At 40.4% G+C, this 16,744-nt stretch overlaps 1 protein-coding gene across 18 annotated transcripts in view; it reads right to left on the reverse strand.

The window, feature by feature from the left end:
- Positions 1-16,744, reverse strand: part of AFF1 (ALF transcription elongation factor 1) — a 243,599-nt gene that overhangs the window by 127,767 nt on the left and 99,088 nt on the right. For 2 of the 18 annotated variants that reach the window (XM_064285586.1, XM_064285587.1), the window contains exon 2: positions 487-704. The exons of the other annotated variants lie outside the window; for them this stretch is intronic. The gene's annotated coding sequence lies outside the window, so the exon portion shown is untranslated. The remainder of the gene's footprint in view (positions 1-486; positions 705-16,744) is intronic. 18 annotated transcript variants of the gene reach the window in all.

A 16,744-nucleotide genomic window follows, 5' to 3' on the forward strand; every position in this document is an offset into this window, starting at 1 on the left:
AGATTACCAGACACCCAAAACAGCACTTACTTTATTCACAATCTACTTTACTGGGAGTGTCTTGGCATGTAAATCCGAAGAGATGATTTTTCTCATTTCAAATATCAAGGATGGGAAAACACAATTTTAGATGTCAGCTCTACCACTGAGAAGTCTTATAATCTGATTACCCTACTCAACCACATAAAAATGTATCCTAAATCATTAACCCTAGTACCAAAGAGGTTAAAATGCATTCACTGAGAAACAAAATTAAAGAGATGGAAACCACAAAGAGTGAAACTTTAGCTAGCATTAAGCCTAAAGGCAGCTTAAGGGGGCTCGCCCAGCCCCCAAGACAATACATAAAATAGAAAACTAATAAAAATAAAAACTATAAAAATACTTTTGTCCCCACAGAGTTGCTTCTATGGGGATCTACTGAATCTTTTTTCCCTAATTATCATTTGAATAGAATAATAATCGCCTAGCTAAGATTATACGTACCTTTAGATGGTCTAGACCTCAAGTCATACACTCGTCCCCATTTCCTGGCCTCTTTGCTCTCATGAAAACCGGTTGCTGTCCAGTTGATTCCGACTCATGGGAGCCCCATGTGTGTCAAAGTAGAACTGTGTTCCACAGGGTTTTCAATGGCTGATTTTTCAGAAATAGATCAACAAGCCTTTCTTTCAAGGCTCTTCTGGGGGGCCCAAACCTTCAACCTTTGGGTTAACAGTTGAGTGAGTTAATGGTCTGCACCACCCAGGGACTCAGCATTCTACTATTTCCTCTGGCAGGAGCCTACTGGTCTTCCTGCCTTTCCCACATCCTGTCCCTATAATTCAGGATTTTCATGGAAAGAAATCTGATTTAAGGCTTGTTGTTTTAAAGTAACAAGTTGTTATGCATTGCACTGTGTTCCCTAAAAATATGGATTTAAGTCCTAAACCCTGTACCTGCAACATGACCATCAGGAAAAAAGGGAGTTTGTTTTGTTATGTTAAAGAGGCCATAACAGAGTAGGGAAAGTCCAAACATAATTACTTCTGAGTTATAAAAAGAGCAGAACAGGCACAGAGACACAGGAGGAAGACAAACATCAAGGGACACCAAGAACCTCAGGGGGCTATGGCCAAGGAAAGACCTCCCCTAGAGCCACACCCTGAATTTGGACTTCCAGCCTCCTGAACTGTAGAGAAAATACATTTCTGTTCTTTAAAGCCAGAATGATAATTTTTGTTATAGCAGCACTAAGTAACTAATGATTCTTTGATGATTACTGCTGCAGAATAAACTCAAAAATACTTACTTTGGCATTAAATTCCTGCATAATCTGGCACAGATCTACTCTAGAAACTATTTCACTGTCTCCACGCCAGGGGCCACATGCATTCTACATATGAGTTGATCATGTTCATTCCGCAGGCATGCCCTCTGAGGCCTAAGTCCCTTAGCCCACTTCTAGATTGAAGCCTCTCAGTTAACTGGCTGGGATCCTCCTGCGTGGGGTCCTGGCTCCGGAAACCTGGGAATTTACTCTGCACTGTGGCCAACATGGCTCAGGACTGACTCCAAAATGAACAGCCTCTTGCTCCCCACCCTCCCACCCCAGAACCTCCCTTACTGAAATCTGATTCTTCTGGACCCAGCTTACCTTTGAACTATGATTCCCTTGCAAACCAACTCCCATGTTTCAATGACACCAGACTATTTTCCCACTCCTCAGAGATCTCCTGGACACTGGATGCTTTTATTCCAATCACACAAATTTCTTTTGCTTCTCACTCAATTACACACTCACATATCCAATTTTCAACTACGAGCAAATCTCGAGTGATTCAAATGTCACCTGCTCTAAAGGTTTCCTCACAGCCACCAAACATTACACAACATATCAATTACTAGTAATCCCTCTCCCAAAATGTAAACTCCATCACAATAGAACCTCTCATATTTATATCTCTTCTTGCACTAAAGCATAGTACTTTGCATAGAAGCTAATCATTGAATATTTTTTACAATAAAAAAAAGCCGCTATGCTTACAATGTATTTTAAAAACACACATGGTGTTTTTTTGTTTTTTTTTTTTAACTTACTCATAACTTTTTCATCATTTACCATTTCCAGTCTTTCCAACCTAAACGTGGGGTCGGTGGGGCACGCAAGCTAAGCTACCTGGCTGAATTCACTAGGATTTGGTGGAGAATTATCCACCTAGACCGTTGTATCATGAACTTTTCCTGCTGTCGTTAGGTGCCGTCACATCGGTCTGGACTCACAGAACAAAACACCCGCCCAATCACTCCTGTGCCAACCTCACGAGCTAATGAACTTTTCCTAGATGATGCGTATTTCAATATCAGGCTTTAATAGAACTTTTATATTTACAAAATGAATAATTTATGCTAGTCAACATACTGAAAAAGCTGACATGAAATTAAGTGAGAAACTGGCTGCAGAAACGTCTTTAAGAGTGTCTAAACCTCAAAGTTGCAGAGAGTTTAGATTTACTGCTGCTTGGCAGTAGCACGATGGCCTTGATAGGCATTCAAGAATTCCCTTTAAAATATTTTATGATTTTGGTAATTCCTCTTGTTGGTTCAAAAAATCATATAACATTAGCATACAACCATAGAAGCCAAGTAAGAGGGGTGATCAGGAAATAACTTTTTTTTCCCCTTCAAATGTCCTTTACAGTCACTTGGAGTCATTTTGCACAGGGAATTGATGGGGCATTCAACTGTCTTCTGAGTAACCTGAACCACTAAGCCCTGATTTAGGAAATAATATTGGAATCATTATTCCCTATCCCTGAGCATAGAGAAATGTGACCCAGTCAGAGCTGGACTCACAAGGATACATCAACTGGGCCCTGAGGTACAAAGACAATAACTAACATAATCTTGGAAAATATCTTTTACGGAATCTTTCACATAAACCAATCAAACAGAACACAAGAGACTTTCCACACTTCTCTTTTACTATCAGAATTTAGTGAATGGAGAATTTGTTGGACCAATGAAGACCCTCCTGACTGTCTTACTGAAACCGGTGCCAATGATTGCTAAGAAGGACAATTCAAAATGTAGGATCACAGTTTCCACCCAATCTGTGAAAAGGTTAAGCTTTCAAGTGGTCCTGTCCATTTCATAATCTTAATACTGGTCATTCTGTAATATTCCTTGGATTTGGGCAAACATGGCTCTAGAAGTATGTTTGTCAGTTCTCCCACTTTTGCTTATTCTATAATATTCTTTGGATTCAGAGGGACATGGCTGTGGCAGCATGCTTGTCCGTTTTCCCACTTCTGCTTATTCTGTAATATCTCCTGGGATCCAGGCAGGCATGGCTCTTGGCAGCACCGTTGTCCACTTACTGCTTTTGCCTTTTTGAATATATGCCGAATAAAACATTCTTTTTGCGTTACTGAACTTTTTGAGTTTTTTCCCTACAAGAGCTCCAAGCTGTTATTAAAATGTACAGGACATGTGCATACACTGCAGCAGTCAAAACAGGCTGATGGATGGGGTGTGCACAGACAGAAGGGGAAGCAGGGGCTTACCAAGGGCATCTGCTTCGCTATTCTCATCACTAAGGAAGTTCTCCCCTTCCTGATGCTGCTCGTTTCAACAGTAAAGTCCCCATGGTTTTACACCAACAGGCTTTGGTTCTGCTTTATAAGGCAGAGTTCTGCCCACTTCGGAATAATTGCTACCTTTGTCTCAGAAAAGGGAACCCCCAAATAACAAGCAGCACCAGAATTCTCAATCCTGGATTGAAAAAGTAAGGGTGTAAACAACCATACCTCAACCATAGCATTCACTTAATTTTCCTGTAAATTCCACACACCCATTTATCTTTACAAAAAAGTTTCACTACTTTAAAATTACTAAAATATCTATCCATCAGCTCAGTTTTATCTCAGCATGTTAGGTTTTACCACAGATTTTCATCTCAAAGTAATGAAAACTGCTACAAAAATAATGAGGAGAACCCAATTAGACATTCTCTTAAAAAAACTGCTAACACTGTCTTATTTATTGCGGCATGCTTCTAAAATCAAAGTGCCTCCCACATGGGGGAAATCCCATTAAATCATGAATTCTGGTTAATTAAGTTTTACTTCATTAGCTTAAAAAAATATAAAAACCTACACCAAGATTTTATTGGCATACATATGCAATACTATACCAATTCTGGAACAAACTTGGAATGTTTTCTTTTTAATTTACCATCACCCTTAAACTAGAAAGTCTTGTAAGTAGGGAAGTAAGGAAAGACATCATGGATATCATTGTTTGGATGAGTTTTACCAGGTCTAGCCTTTGAGAGAGAAACTCACTCTCACCCAAGACACTGTACCTCTGTTAGGCAACTCCCTCTTGGGTCTCACCAGTATCCTCAGAAAAGGGACAGGAAGCTACTGCCTGCCTTTCCCAGGAGTACAGACAACACGCCCAGAGGGCTGGTTCTTCAGGCTTGTCTGCTTTAATGAGGCTTTGCTAGTAGTACTTACTGGGTAGCTTTCTGGTTTATTTATTTGGCTTTAACTTACTGCAATTTTGCAAGCGATGGTTTTTAAAAAGTTTCCGGGCAAAATTTTCCAGGAGTATTTTCTCTTTCTTGGTTCCATTTTGAAATTAAAACTCAAAAAAAAAAAAAAAACTCAAAAACACAATTCATAGCATGAGTAAACCTTTGTTCAGCCTATACACATCATTGTTTTTAAACCAAAACGAGAGCAAGGAGGGATGGATAGAAGAATTTTTATGTGAGGATTTTAGGAAGCAGCCAACCTCCTACATGTTGACTATTGATTTACCCAATTAAAGGTGGCATTTTTTTTCTCCTATGCTGAGAAAAAAATCTCCCATACACACACACACACACAGGAAAACCCATCCCAACATCTTGACCTTGTCAGACTTTCTCTTTGTTGGACACAGAATATCCTGAGTTCCAAGTTCTCCTTCACTGATTTCTACACAGCACTTTGCATTAGATAAGAATCACCTGGAGGGCTTGTTAAAATGTACAGCGCCAGGACCTACCCCCAGAGTTCCAGTAAGTCTGAGGCAGAGCCTGAAATCTGCAAATTTAACAGATTTCCAAGTGGTTCTGAGGGGTACACTGAGCACATTCCTTTGGGACTGTACTGACCACAAGCAGCTTACCAAGAGACGAGATGACCTCAGCTGCGCAGCTAATGACTACAGGCAATTCCTAAATCTATCCTGTACAGTTAGGTATGGTTTGTATCTAGTGTCAGTCAAATGTTTGTCTTAGTATATAGTATACAGTGTACCTTTCTCTACATAGAAAACATTAAAGAAACATTTCCAGATATGCTAAAACATCTTTAACATAACAATACGGTAATAACAGTAATACTTTGATGCATGTGCAAAGCAGCACTCATTTGTTATTACAAACCACTGTATGTACCTCAAGTTTTTAACATAATAGCTTTATGGGGTAGTTTAAAACTATCAGTTGTACATAAGTTGGATAACCCAGGGACTACCTGTACTACCAACCACTTTCCCATTGCTGTCAAGTCAATTTTGACTCACCGTGACCCAGTGCGTTTACACACGTTACACAATAGAACTGCCTCATAGGGTTTCCTTGGCTGTAATCTTTATGGAAGCAGATCACCAGGCCTTTCTTTTTGCTCCACCACTGGGTAGGTGTGAACCACAAAACTTTAGGTTAGTAGTCAAGGCAAACTGCTGGTGCCACCTAGGGACCTTAGCATCTTATGTAATCTACACTCACTTAGGCAGATCACATCCCTCTCCCTATTTAAGTTTCACAACAACTCTGTGAGAGAGGGATTAACCCCACTTTCCAGGTGGAGAGAAAAAAAAAGGTGAAGAGCTTAAATAACTTGCTAATAATTTGCTAATAAAAGATGTTCTTGTTGTATGCCATCGAGTTCTTTTTCCGACTCATGGTGACTCCATGTGTTAAGAGTAGAACTGCCCCATAGGGTTTCTAGGCTATAATCTTTATGCAGGCAGATAGCCCGGTCTTTCCTGGGGAGCCTCTGGGTGGGTTCAAACTACTAACGTTTCCGTTAAGATCCTAGAGGCTTAACCGTTGAAAATTCAAATACTGGTCTGCTTGCCACCAAAGCCTGTATTCTTAATCACAGATCTGCCAGCAAAGCTTTTAGGCTGTGTTAAAATAAGGCAACGACCACGTGGGCATACTAAAGTATTGTTACCCTAGAATTACTCACGATTCCTTTGTCTCAAAAAGGTACACAGCGACAAATCAGATATTATCCCTGCCAGTAGATCAAGTCCAAAACCATAAAACATATTTTTGGTTAAATTTAGCCACAGGGGTCTGTCCTTGACTAAGGACCTAACAGAGGGCCCTTTGAGAGACAGAGAGAGAGCTGACAGCATGAATTTGTTCTTCAAATCTTAAGAACTGTACAAGTCTTATTTTAGAGACCTTAAATTTACAAACTTGTTTGAGGTTACCATCCAGATTCACAAGTCATCTCTAACTTGCTAAGAGAACTCTTCACGTTAATTTCTTTCAAGGACAGACTATAAATAAACACAAAGCTAAGTAGTCATTAAAGACCCAATAACGGGCTCCACTCCCATTAACTTTTCACTGGCTGACCTAGGCCGTGTTCCTGGGGGCCTCAGCGCCAGCCCAGGAGTCCACCTGGAGAGAAACAACATGCAGTCACATGGTGATCCAAAGCAGCTGACTGCCTTCAAAAGCAAGTCCACGTGCAAAGGGAGGGTGCAAAGTCTGGCCATCCTGCAGACATCCACATATTAGACCAAAAGTCTGCAAAAAATATTTTTAGGTAGGGAATACCACGACTTTCAGTAGCCAAGTTCTTGCTTTTGGAGCATATACAGTCCACTGTCTGTGAGGTTCAACACCAATGCATCAGAGAGGTGTCTATAGAATGTATCAAATCACCTCCTCCACCGCATTCTTACTTTTAAGTGAACAATGAGAAAAGACTGTTTGGAGAAACCACAGGCTTCAGTTGCCAGTGCCTGGTCGGAGAGCAGTCACGTGTGAAAACTCATCCTGCAGAACGGACTGAGGTGGTCTGTGCTACAGATGTTTGCACCCAAAGAACTCAACTGTTCTACCTCAGCACAGGAGCCTGAGTGAAGCACTGAAACTCTAACACACGACAGCATGCTCTTTTGGAGAGGTGGTGAAGCTCCTGAGGAATTCAGAGCTGCTCATTCTGCCTCTGCATACTGTCATGTAGTCAGCCCCATGCTGGGGCCTGTCAGGGCACATTTATTCCACTTTTCAAACCCTTCTTCTTGTGGGCTATGGGCGGATGTGTTAAACAGTGTAATAAAATGACAGAAATCACAACTCTGTAAGGATTGGTGAGAGTGACTACCTCCCCCACCCCTTTCCTTTTTCCCTTGCCCCCCAAAAAAGGAAATACAATGTGAAAGGAGGAAAAAACACTAATAAAAAGGTCTAAGTTGGGCTTGAGACACAAGGCAGTGTGCCGGCTCTGGTATCATCTGGCTGTAAGCACCTTCTTCCAGGCAGGGACCCATGGGCCCCGCTGCTAAACTAGGTTAGTCACGCAGGATCGCTGAATGCCACTCAACGCTCCCATGACAACTCGCAGCCCAAGGGGCTGACTGTGCACAGCTGACTACCCATTCATCACCCTTGACTGGCAACTTCACACAGGCCTTCCTCTGGTAGATGTAGCCAAATCTCTCTAGAACTCACGTTTAAAATTTTAATTCTCCCTTGGAGGACAGAGTGTGACTTTTCCTATGTATCTTAGTAGGCGTGGAAGAAACGTTTGGCGGGAAGGAAAGGGAAAATCTTAATAGCAACAATGTATGTTAATTGTGGAAAAGATCAAGTCTTCTTACTATTCTGGAAGCACTATGCGGTTTTGATCCGAACACGCAAAGGATGGAGCAAAAAGGAAAACTCAGAAGTAAGACTGCTCACAAAAGCTGGGCAACCCTAGTTTAAAGAAATGGTAATTTATACATACATACACACACACACACAGAGTGACAAAGTGACAGGGCAAAAGAGCAGGAAGCTTGGATTCTTCCTAAATCTGCAAGTGGCTTTTTTATTTTGGAAGCCACCATTAACCTTTTAAGTCTGTCTCCTGTCTCTCTGTTTCTACCTTTCTCTATTCCTACCTTCTAACCTCTAGGAGGAAACCCTGGTGGCCAGTGGTTAGGAGCTACAGCTATTAACTAAAAGGTCGGCAGTTTGAATCCAACAAGCACTCCCTGGAATCCCTATGGGGCAGTTCTACTCTGTCCTGTGGGGCAGCTATGAGTCGGAATCGACTCAACGGCAGTGAGTTTTGGGGTTTAACCTCTAGGAAACATTTTCCACATCTTGCCTCTAGGAAATAAGTCAACATACTTCAAAGTACAGTATTAGTTTTGTCATTAAATTGTATCAATCCTAACTATAACTTAAATATGAGAAATCAAAGTGGCTCCATGTTCAAAGGCAGAATAAATGGTGCTTCAGAAAATGAGAAATGTTTTTCTCCCTCACTTCATGCATGCAAAAGGCTTTTTATCATAAAATAACTTAGCTAAATTTTCCAAGGTTTACTCTCAGTACCATCCCCACTGGCTAACACGCACAAAACCAAAGAAAAAATTAGAAACTTAATCCTAAAACAAAAAAATCTTACAATCCAATTTTATATGAAAAATAAACATCAGCCAAGTGAAATGGCAACATTATGCCAGTTGTTTTCCTGTATGGGCCCCCAGGGGATCATCTCGAGGTAATAGTTTTCACTGCTACCTACTTCTGTTTGCCACAAAAGGCTCAGTCTTATTGTAATACTTTAAAAAACAGTTTCGTGTGGCCCTTTTTTTTTTTTTTCCAAAATTACATCAACCTTGAAAACACCTGCCCACATAACTTCTTACCAACTCATTCTCCTCTGAGAGGGTAATACATGATAGTAAAATTTACATCCCCCTTATCCATCATAAATTCTCAAATTGTATCTCCATACTTCCATATAAAAGCATACTGCAAGTTGAGACAGACTCTACCTGTGCAAACCTGAATAAAAAGTAAGTCATCTCAACTCTAATGAGAACGATTGTGCTAATTTACCTTTCAAAATGGATCTGCCAGACATTTCTGCATATGTGTTAATGTGTGGCAAAGGTCTGCAAGGACACACAATCCCAAAATCTACCAGGAAGCAGATCAGGGAGGAGCTGGTAGTGGTGGTTTAGGGAGCCTTTTGCCTTATCTGTCTCAACATTCTTTTCACAAGAAAGTATTTATTTACTATTTGTGTAGTTAAAAGTTCTCATTAAAAACAAATGAAATAAACTCATGTACATATAGCAACATTAAGATCCCCACAAATCTACTGCCATTTAGTCAACTGCAACTCAGTAAGACAGAGTAGAACTACCCCATAGGGTTTTCCAAGGCTGAAATCTTTACGGGCACAGATTGCCACATCTTCCTCCCGTGGAACAGCTGGTGGGGTTGAACTACTGGCCTTTTGGTTAGCAGCTGAGCACTTAACCACTGTGTTACCAGGGCTCCCCATTAAGATCAGGGGTAAAGAAATACTGGGAGTGCTGATCATTTTTTAATAATTTCTGTTGGAACCTCTCAAGCCTGATCTCTGGATCCTGGACTCAATCTTAGACAGTCAGCCAAATAGCGATTACAGACCCGCCTGCACAAAGCGGAACTTCGCTGCCTACAGTGCATTAGGGAAGATGTATGAACCACCAGCAGATACTGTTTTTTAACTGGAGTAGTCACTATAATTCATTTTTGTTTCTCTTAATAGATCACACAAATATATTTTAAGAGGCATTTTTTACCCTACAGATGGAAAAGCACAAGAACTGGCCTTTCTTAATAAACTGTTTTAAAAGGGGGAGAGGAATTACATCTGTGATGTACATCTACACAGAAAAGTTAATGTACTCCCATGTGCAGAACACCTAGTCCCTTGTCTTCCAAACACGTTTAAAAAAAAAAAAAAAACTAGTACTAAGGCCATCAAGCAAATAGAACAATTACACAAATCTCTCTACCAATCTACAGCTAGGGGTTAATTATTTGTTTTTATTGTTACATGAAATGAGAACAATATTGATGTTAACGACAAATCCCAGAAAATTCCGTTTCTGAGAAGGCTTCCCAGAAATGCTGACAGTACTTGCCTGCAGTCCATTCAACAGCGATACAGAACTTATCCACCCCCACTCCCCCGCCCAGCCACAGCAACAGGCTGATTTGAGATAAATCTGTCACCTGACTGGTTATTTATGTCTCCCCATTTAGTCACAGAGGTCCCTGGTGATCAGAGCTGCTTTTGCTCACCAGCCTTGTTGGCACTGCTCATTTGGCACCAATCAGAAAACACAGCAGAAGCTGTTGGTCTGGTCTGTACTAGAATCAACCAGCAAACTGGCCGCATTACCATGCCATTCTTCTTACACACTCAACTGACCACGAAGGACGGAATCACATACCTATAAAATAATGAGGCTGGTGAAAGTCTATCTCATTACAGCCATAAATTAAAAAAAAAAAAAAAATCCTGTGGTAACCAACCTAAGAAAGAATGTAGACAAACAAGCTTAAAGCTTCCCCTCCACCCCCTTAATGCTTGGCTTAATTCGTCCCCAACTTTAAAAAAAACTTTTGGGCGGTAAATCTATTCAGCATCCAATATTCAGATTAAGTATTTTACGGACTGCATCATTTCTCACTTAAAGTATAGCCCCCAACAGCCCTGTCTCAGAAATAGGTTCCTAATCCCAGGCTATTCATCTCCACACTGTTGCCTTGTTGATCTTCCTAAAAATCACGAATCTGATCTTACTTTTCACCTACTTAGAACCTTTCTAAACCTCCACCACCTACAAGATTAAAGCTCCTCAGCAGGTATGACAGGAGTCCCTGGGTGGCACAAACAGGTAAACGCTGGGCTATTAACCGAAAGATTAGTGGTTCAAACCTACCCACAAGTGCCTTGGAAGAAAGGTCTGGTGATCTCCTTCTGAAAAATCAAGCCACTGAAAACCTTATGTGGCACAGTTCTGCTCGGACACACGTGGGTCACCACTGAGTTGGAGAAGATTTCAGGGCAACTGCTTTGGTTTTGGTTTCTACTCATTGCCTCACCTCTTCATCACCACACCCTGCCCTTCCCTTTGTGTTCCAGCAACAAAACAAAACAGTGAAGTTCTGGAAAGCACAGTTCTTCTCTCAGCCAGTTCTCTAATGAACTCCTACTAATTTGTCCTTCAAAATCTTCCTCAACATCTAGCCTCACTTCCACTCCCCTCTCTCATCCTCTGATATGAACTATTTCTTTCTGTGGGCTACATCTGTTCTTGCACATCTGTTTATATTCACTAAAACTATACAGACTCTACACGAATTTCCGGGTTTTTCCTATTAGATTGTGAGCACCTTCAGGAGAAGAACTGTACCTAGCAACAATGCTTAGCAAAAAGTACACCTACACCTCATTTATCGACTATCTCATGATGCAACATTTCACATTTATGACAGTAGTAAACAATCTACTATCCGACTATTTTGCTTATTAACGAAGAATGTCTGGCAGTAACTAACACTCAGGCACAAGGCGAGGGTTAACACTGGCTGTGATGGTTAAGGTTACATGTCCACTTGGCTGAGGCATGGTTCTCAGGGGTTTATTAATCATGTAATGATGCAGTCATCCTGCATTCTGTGATCCGACATGGTTATCCTCCATTCTGCATAATGCCAATTTTTGCATAATAACCTGGTCTTTGGAATCTAACCATGTCCATAATTGAGGAGTAGGTATAATCTGTAATGCTTATCTTTGACTGATATGATTCTATTCAAGGCTTTTTCCATTTCAACAATCCAGGATCCTGCTGAATTCTGCCAGTCAATTATTTGATCACAAAATATGATTCATGATGTTACCTAAAACGAATTTTACCAGACTGTTTTACCCCTCAAGTTACTCAAATTTAGAAGGAAGCTGACATTCATCTTTTCCTAGATCAGCAACGAAAGCTGTCTCAGCTAACATTTTATGTTTACCAGTTAATGTTACAGGTTTTATTCTTCAATTTACTATACTTATTAGTCATAAAACTCCTCCAAGTATACACCACAAAAACCAAACACCAAAAAACAGAATGTCTGGGTTGTTTTTTTTTTTTTGTAGTAAATACTTAATTTCAAATCAACAGATTCAGAACAATTTTAAATGCTGCCTCTAGAACAAAAACTTGAACAATAAAAATTCCACAAAGGACGATCTTTCTGTGCAGCTGTCAATGCATTTCGGAAGAACACATGAAAATACAGGATCCAGAGAGATCATTTTAACATGCAAATCAGATTAAGTGGCTCCTTTTACCAATGAAGGCCCTCCATTGGCTTCCTGTAGGATGCAAGATTAAATTCAGAAGTCTAGCCTACAAAGTTTTACTCCCACCATACTTTCCCCTGTATTAATCACCACATTCCAGATATATTAACCTCCTCCTACCCTAACTCGAGGGAGTCCTGGTGGCCCAATGGTTAAAGCACTCAGCTGCTAAGTGAAAGGTCAGTGGGTTTTGAACCCAGCAGCTGCCCCACGGGAGAAAGATGTGGCAGTCTGCTTCTGCAAAGATTACAGCTTTGAGAACCCTACAGGGCAGTCCTACTCTGTCATATAGAGAAACAACCCGATGGCACCCAACAACAACCTTTTCTCAGGGAGCACTGTTGGTTCAGTGGTAGAATTCTCACCTTTCACATGGAGACATGGTTCCATTCCAGGCAAAACACCTCATGCGCAACCACCACCCATGTGTCAGTGGAGGCGGCTTGTGTGTAGTTATCATGCTGAACATGAACAGGTTTTAAAAGAGCTCCCCAACTAAGATGGACCAGGGTGAAAGACCTGGCTATCTACTTGGGAAAGTCAGACAATGAAAACTCCATGAACAGTCTGATCTGCAACCAATCATGCGGATGGTTCAGGATTAGATGGTTTCGTTCCATTGTTCATAGGGTCGCCATCAGTCGAGGGCACACTCATTGGCAGCTAACAATAACCCTTTCTTAAATACTAGCTACAATGGCCTTTTTTCCAGCCCTGTGCAGTGCCGGCTTCTCTGGGTGTTCCTCTCCTAAAGCTGAAGGCTTCTGGCTCTCTCATCACTAATATTTTAGGTTAAATATCAGCTCCTAAATGAGGTCAGGATCCAAAGGGCCACTTTACCGCACCAGCAGGAACCCTCTAGCAATTCGCCCTGTTTTATCTCTTCTATCACTATTTAAATTATCTTGTTTATTCATTTATCTGTGTAATTACCGTCTGTCCACCCACACCCACACGAGAATGTAAACTGCAGGTCAGTCACCTTTCAGCTCTTGTTCCTCTCTACATATCCAGCACTAACCCACTCTCCTAAGTGAATACTGGCTGAATGGACGGAATGATTATATATTCTGCATGGAGATCCAAGAGACTCAAGCAATTTTTTTTTTTTTAAACATACATTTTGAAGTTAACAGAAGCATTTCCAAAAGATAACTTTAAAAAAAGAAACTAGGTAGGTGTGGTCAGCCTTTTTAAAATAATTAATACATCATCAAACTTTCAAGTACCACACAGAAAGCAAGAGAAAAACAAATCCTTTCCAAATTTATCTTCTGTCTCATGAGACTTCTGAAATGTCCCTAAGCAACTCTTCTCTCAAGAAATTATTCAGAAAGAAAAAAATTATTCAGGAGCAAGTTTTTTTTTTTTGTTTTTTGTTTTTTAAGAAAAGACAACAACTAACTCCATAGTTCATAGGAGATAAAACATACTAAGTGGACGCATTCTGTCAAGTAACAGCTTACGCACCAAATAACTCCAAATATACATCAGACTGAATGAGGCACATGCAATATAGGATACTTTAAGTCATCACTACGAAAGAAGAGTCCCTCTCAACAACTGAACTTCTAACACACACATTCCAGAGCTGCACCACACACAATAAGGAGAACCATCTGAAACTGGACCAATGTACAAGTACAGCTTCTGCCAGAACAAATGCTCAGCATTTAGACTTGCTAACAACAGCAAAAAGCAACAGGAAAAGGTTTACACTTGGAAAATAAAAGGAAGGGCAATGTCTGTGTATTGATAAGAAGTGGGGAACAATGAGATAAAAAGGAAACTGGCAAGATGCAATTCATTTCTGTGAATATTAAAAAAAACTTCTTTAAGTACATAGAGACTGTCAACACATTTTTCAATTATTGAACAAAATAAGAGAAAAAAAAAACTGTAGGGTCTCTCCTGTTTCCATTTAATGACATTCATTCAATTATGGGAGAGTATATTTAAAACTAAATTCATGTACCCTCCACCTACAATCAACACACAACTTTTAGTGGTAAAACCCACTGCCAATTATACTTTCAATTCAGTGAAACAAGCTCTTGTGGATAAACTCACACAGAGCAATAAAGCTTTCTATGACTGAAAAGGTTTATTTCAGGCTCTAGCAAACATAAAAACACAAAGACACATCTAACCTCATTCACATATTACACAAAACAGACAACAAAAACGTAGAAACAAAGTATTCATTTAAGTGTTTCCAAAAAACAATCCGGATTACTTCACAACTATAAGCGCTTTTTTCCTTTACATCTTAGCTTGTATTTCTCTCTCCCTTTGCTTATTTGGAGCCCTGGTGGCACAGTGGTTAAAGTATTCAGCTGTCAATGGAAAGGTCGCAGTTCGAACCCACCAGCTGCTCCGCGGGCGAAAGATGTGGCAGTCTGCTTCTGTAAAGATTACAGGAAACCCTAGGGGGCAGTTCTACTCTGTCCTACAGGGTCACTATGAGTCCAAATCGCCAACGGGTTTGGTTTTTACTTTTTTGTTGGTTTGGTTATTTAATTACACATGCTGCACTTGTTTCCACAGAAAGAACCCAATGTCATAAAAACTAGAGGCAGTATCATTATTCTATTCCATTTCATTCCACGGACATTTCATGTAGGAAGAACAGGGAGATTATTATAGGAGGCGAAAGCTGGAGGGATGTATTGGTATTTTACATGGCAACAAGCAACAATTACGTGTTTCTAAATATACTCATTTTCATCATAACCCCAGCTCACCTCCTACAACCCGCTATAATTGGCATCTCCTTAAAGCTAAACAGTAAGTCATTGTTTTTCTGGGGAAGTCTTCCTTCATTTGACCTCTGCTAAGCTGTGCTGTGAGCCTTACAAAGCTGGTCAGGATTCTGTGGGCTGAATTTTGGCCCAACCATTAATGTTTATATTAAGAATATAGCCATCAACATTTATATTCAGAAAATATCTTTTCCCCCATCACTACCAACAGGCAGTACATCTTCATAAAACAAAGGGTGTTTATCAAACCTAACAAAGCACCCCTTCACCTCCTTCCTCCTTAGAAAACTACAATCTGAGAGAGCTCAGCTGGTTAAAAACGGGAAAAAAAGGTATACTTAAGGATTTTTAGAGATTGTGTTCTTTATAATGCATTAAAATTTTGTAGATTTTTGTCTCTCTGAAAAACAGAGGCTAATACACACCTATTCTAAGGGAAAAAAAAGCATTCAAAATTACCAAATACACTGTGGTAATTCATATAATTTCTTCAAACAGAAATTTTATCTTACATAGTATTTGTCACTTAAAATCACAAGAGAGCTAATGCACTTATTATGTAACTTTAGTTTTCTATGTTCCAACTCAAGGTCTTAAGCCTCACAAAAGAGAACAAAAAATCCACTTATTTACATAGCAATTGATTCTATTCTTCATGCTAGACATAGTACAGAAGGAGTCAGGATTCCTCAGTCTAGTGTGAGTGATTGTAGAGGTTGATTAAAAGCAAACCAAACCCATTGGTGGAGAGTCATAACAACCCCATAGGACAGGTAGAGCTGCCCCATAAGGGTTTCTAAGGCTCTAAATCTTTACAGGAGCAGACTACCACATCTTTCTCCTGCGAAGCAACTGGTGGGTTCAAAACAACCACCTTTCTGTTAGCAGCTGAGTGATTGACCACTGTGCCACCAGAGGTTGGTTATAAGTGCTAAAGAACTAGAGGCAGGGGCGGATGAGCCAGAAAGCAAGGTAAGGATAGGCTTACTTGTGATAACTTACTAATCTGTAGTGAACAAATTCACATGGGTTTCACCACAAGGGGGAATATAGCCACAAAGATGTGATGAAACCCATGTGAAGTTGTTCCCCACAAACTAGTAAGCAAGCACAAATAAGTCCGTGCTTACCTTGCTTACTGGGTCATCCACCCATCAGGAACAGTAAATTTGTAAAGAGGCTTTAATTATGTAGGAAGGTGCTGTGGGGTTGGGAGAGAGACAGATGCCAGCCATACCAAGAAGTAGAATTTTTGATGTGGTGGAAAAAATGTGAAACTGTTCACTGCAGATGATCTGGTAAGCACTGGCTGTGCCTACCTTGCTTATAGGACAATCCGCTCCTGATAGAGAAAAACACCAATTGTAAATGAAGGAACCTGAAATGATTAAGAGCAGTGACATCTGTGCTCAATCTTGAAAGATGAGCAGAGGGTTGCGATAGGGAAAAGGGCCCCTTGTCTCCGCTGAGAAATTATTTAAGTAGCAGACAAGCACCCATTACACCTAGTTCCCCAACTCCAATTCCAAATTTTTCACAGGATGAGTACATAAGAATCCCTGATTTTTG

Source organism: Loxodonta africana, chromosome 5, assembly GCF_030014295.1.
Source record: "Loxodonta africana isolate mLoxAfr1 chromosome 5, mLoxAfr1.hap2, whole genome shotgun sequence".
NCBI lineage: Eukaryota > Metazoa > Chordata > Mammalia > Proboscidea > Elephantidae > Loxodonta > Loxodonta africana.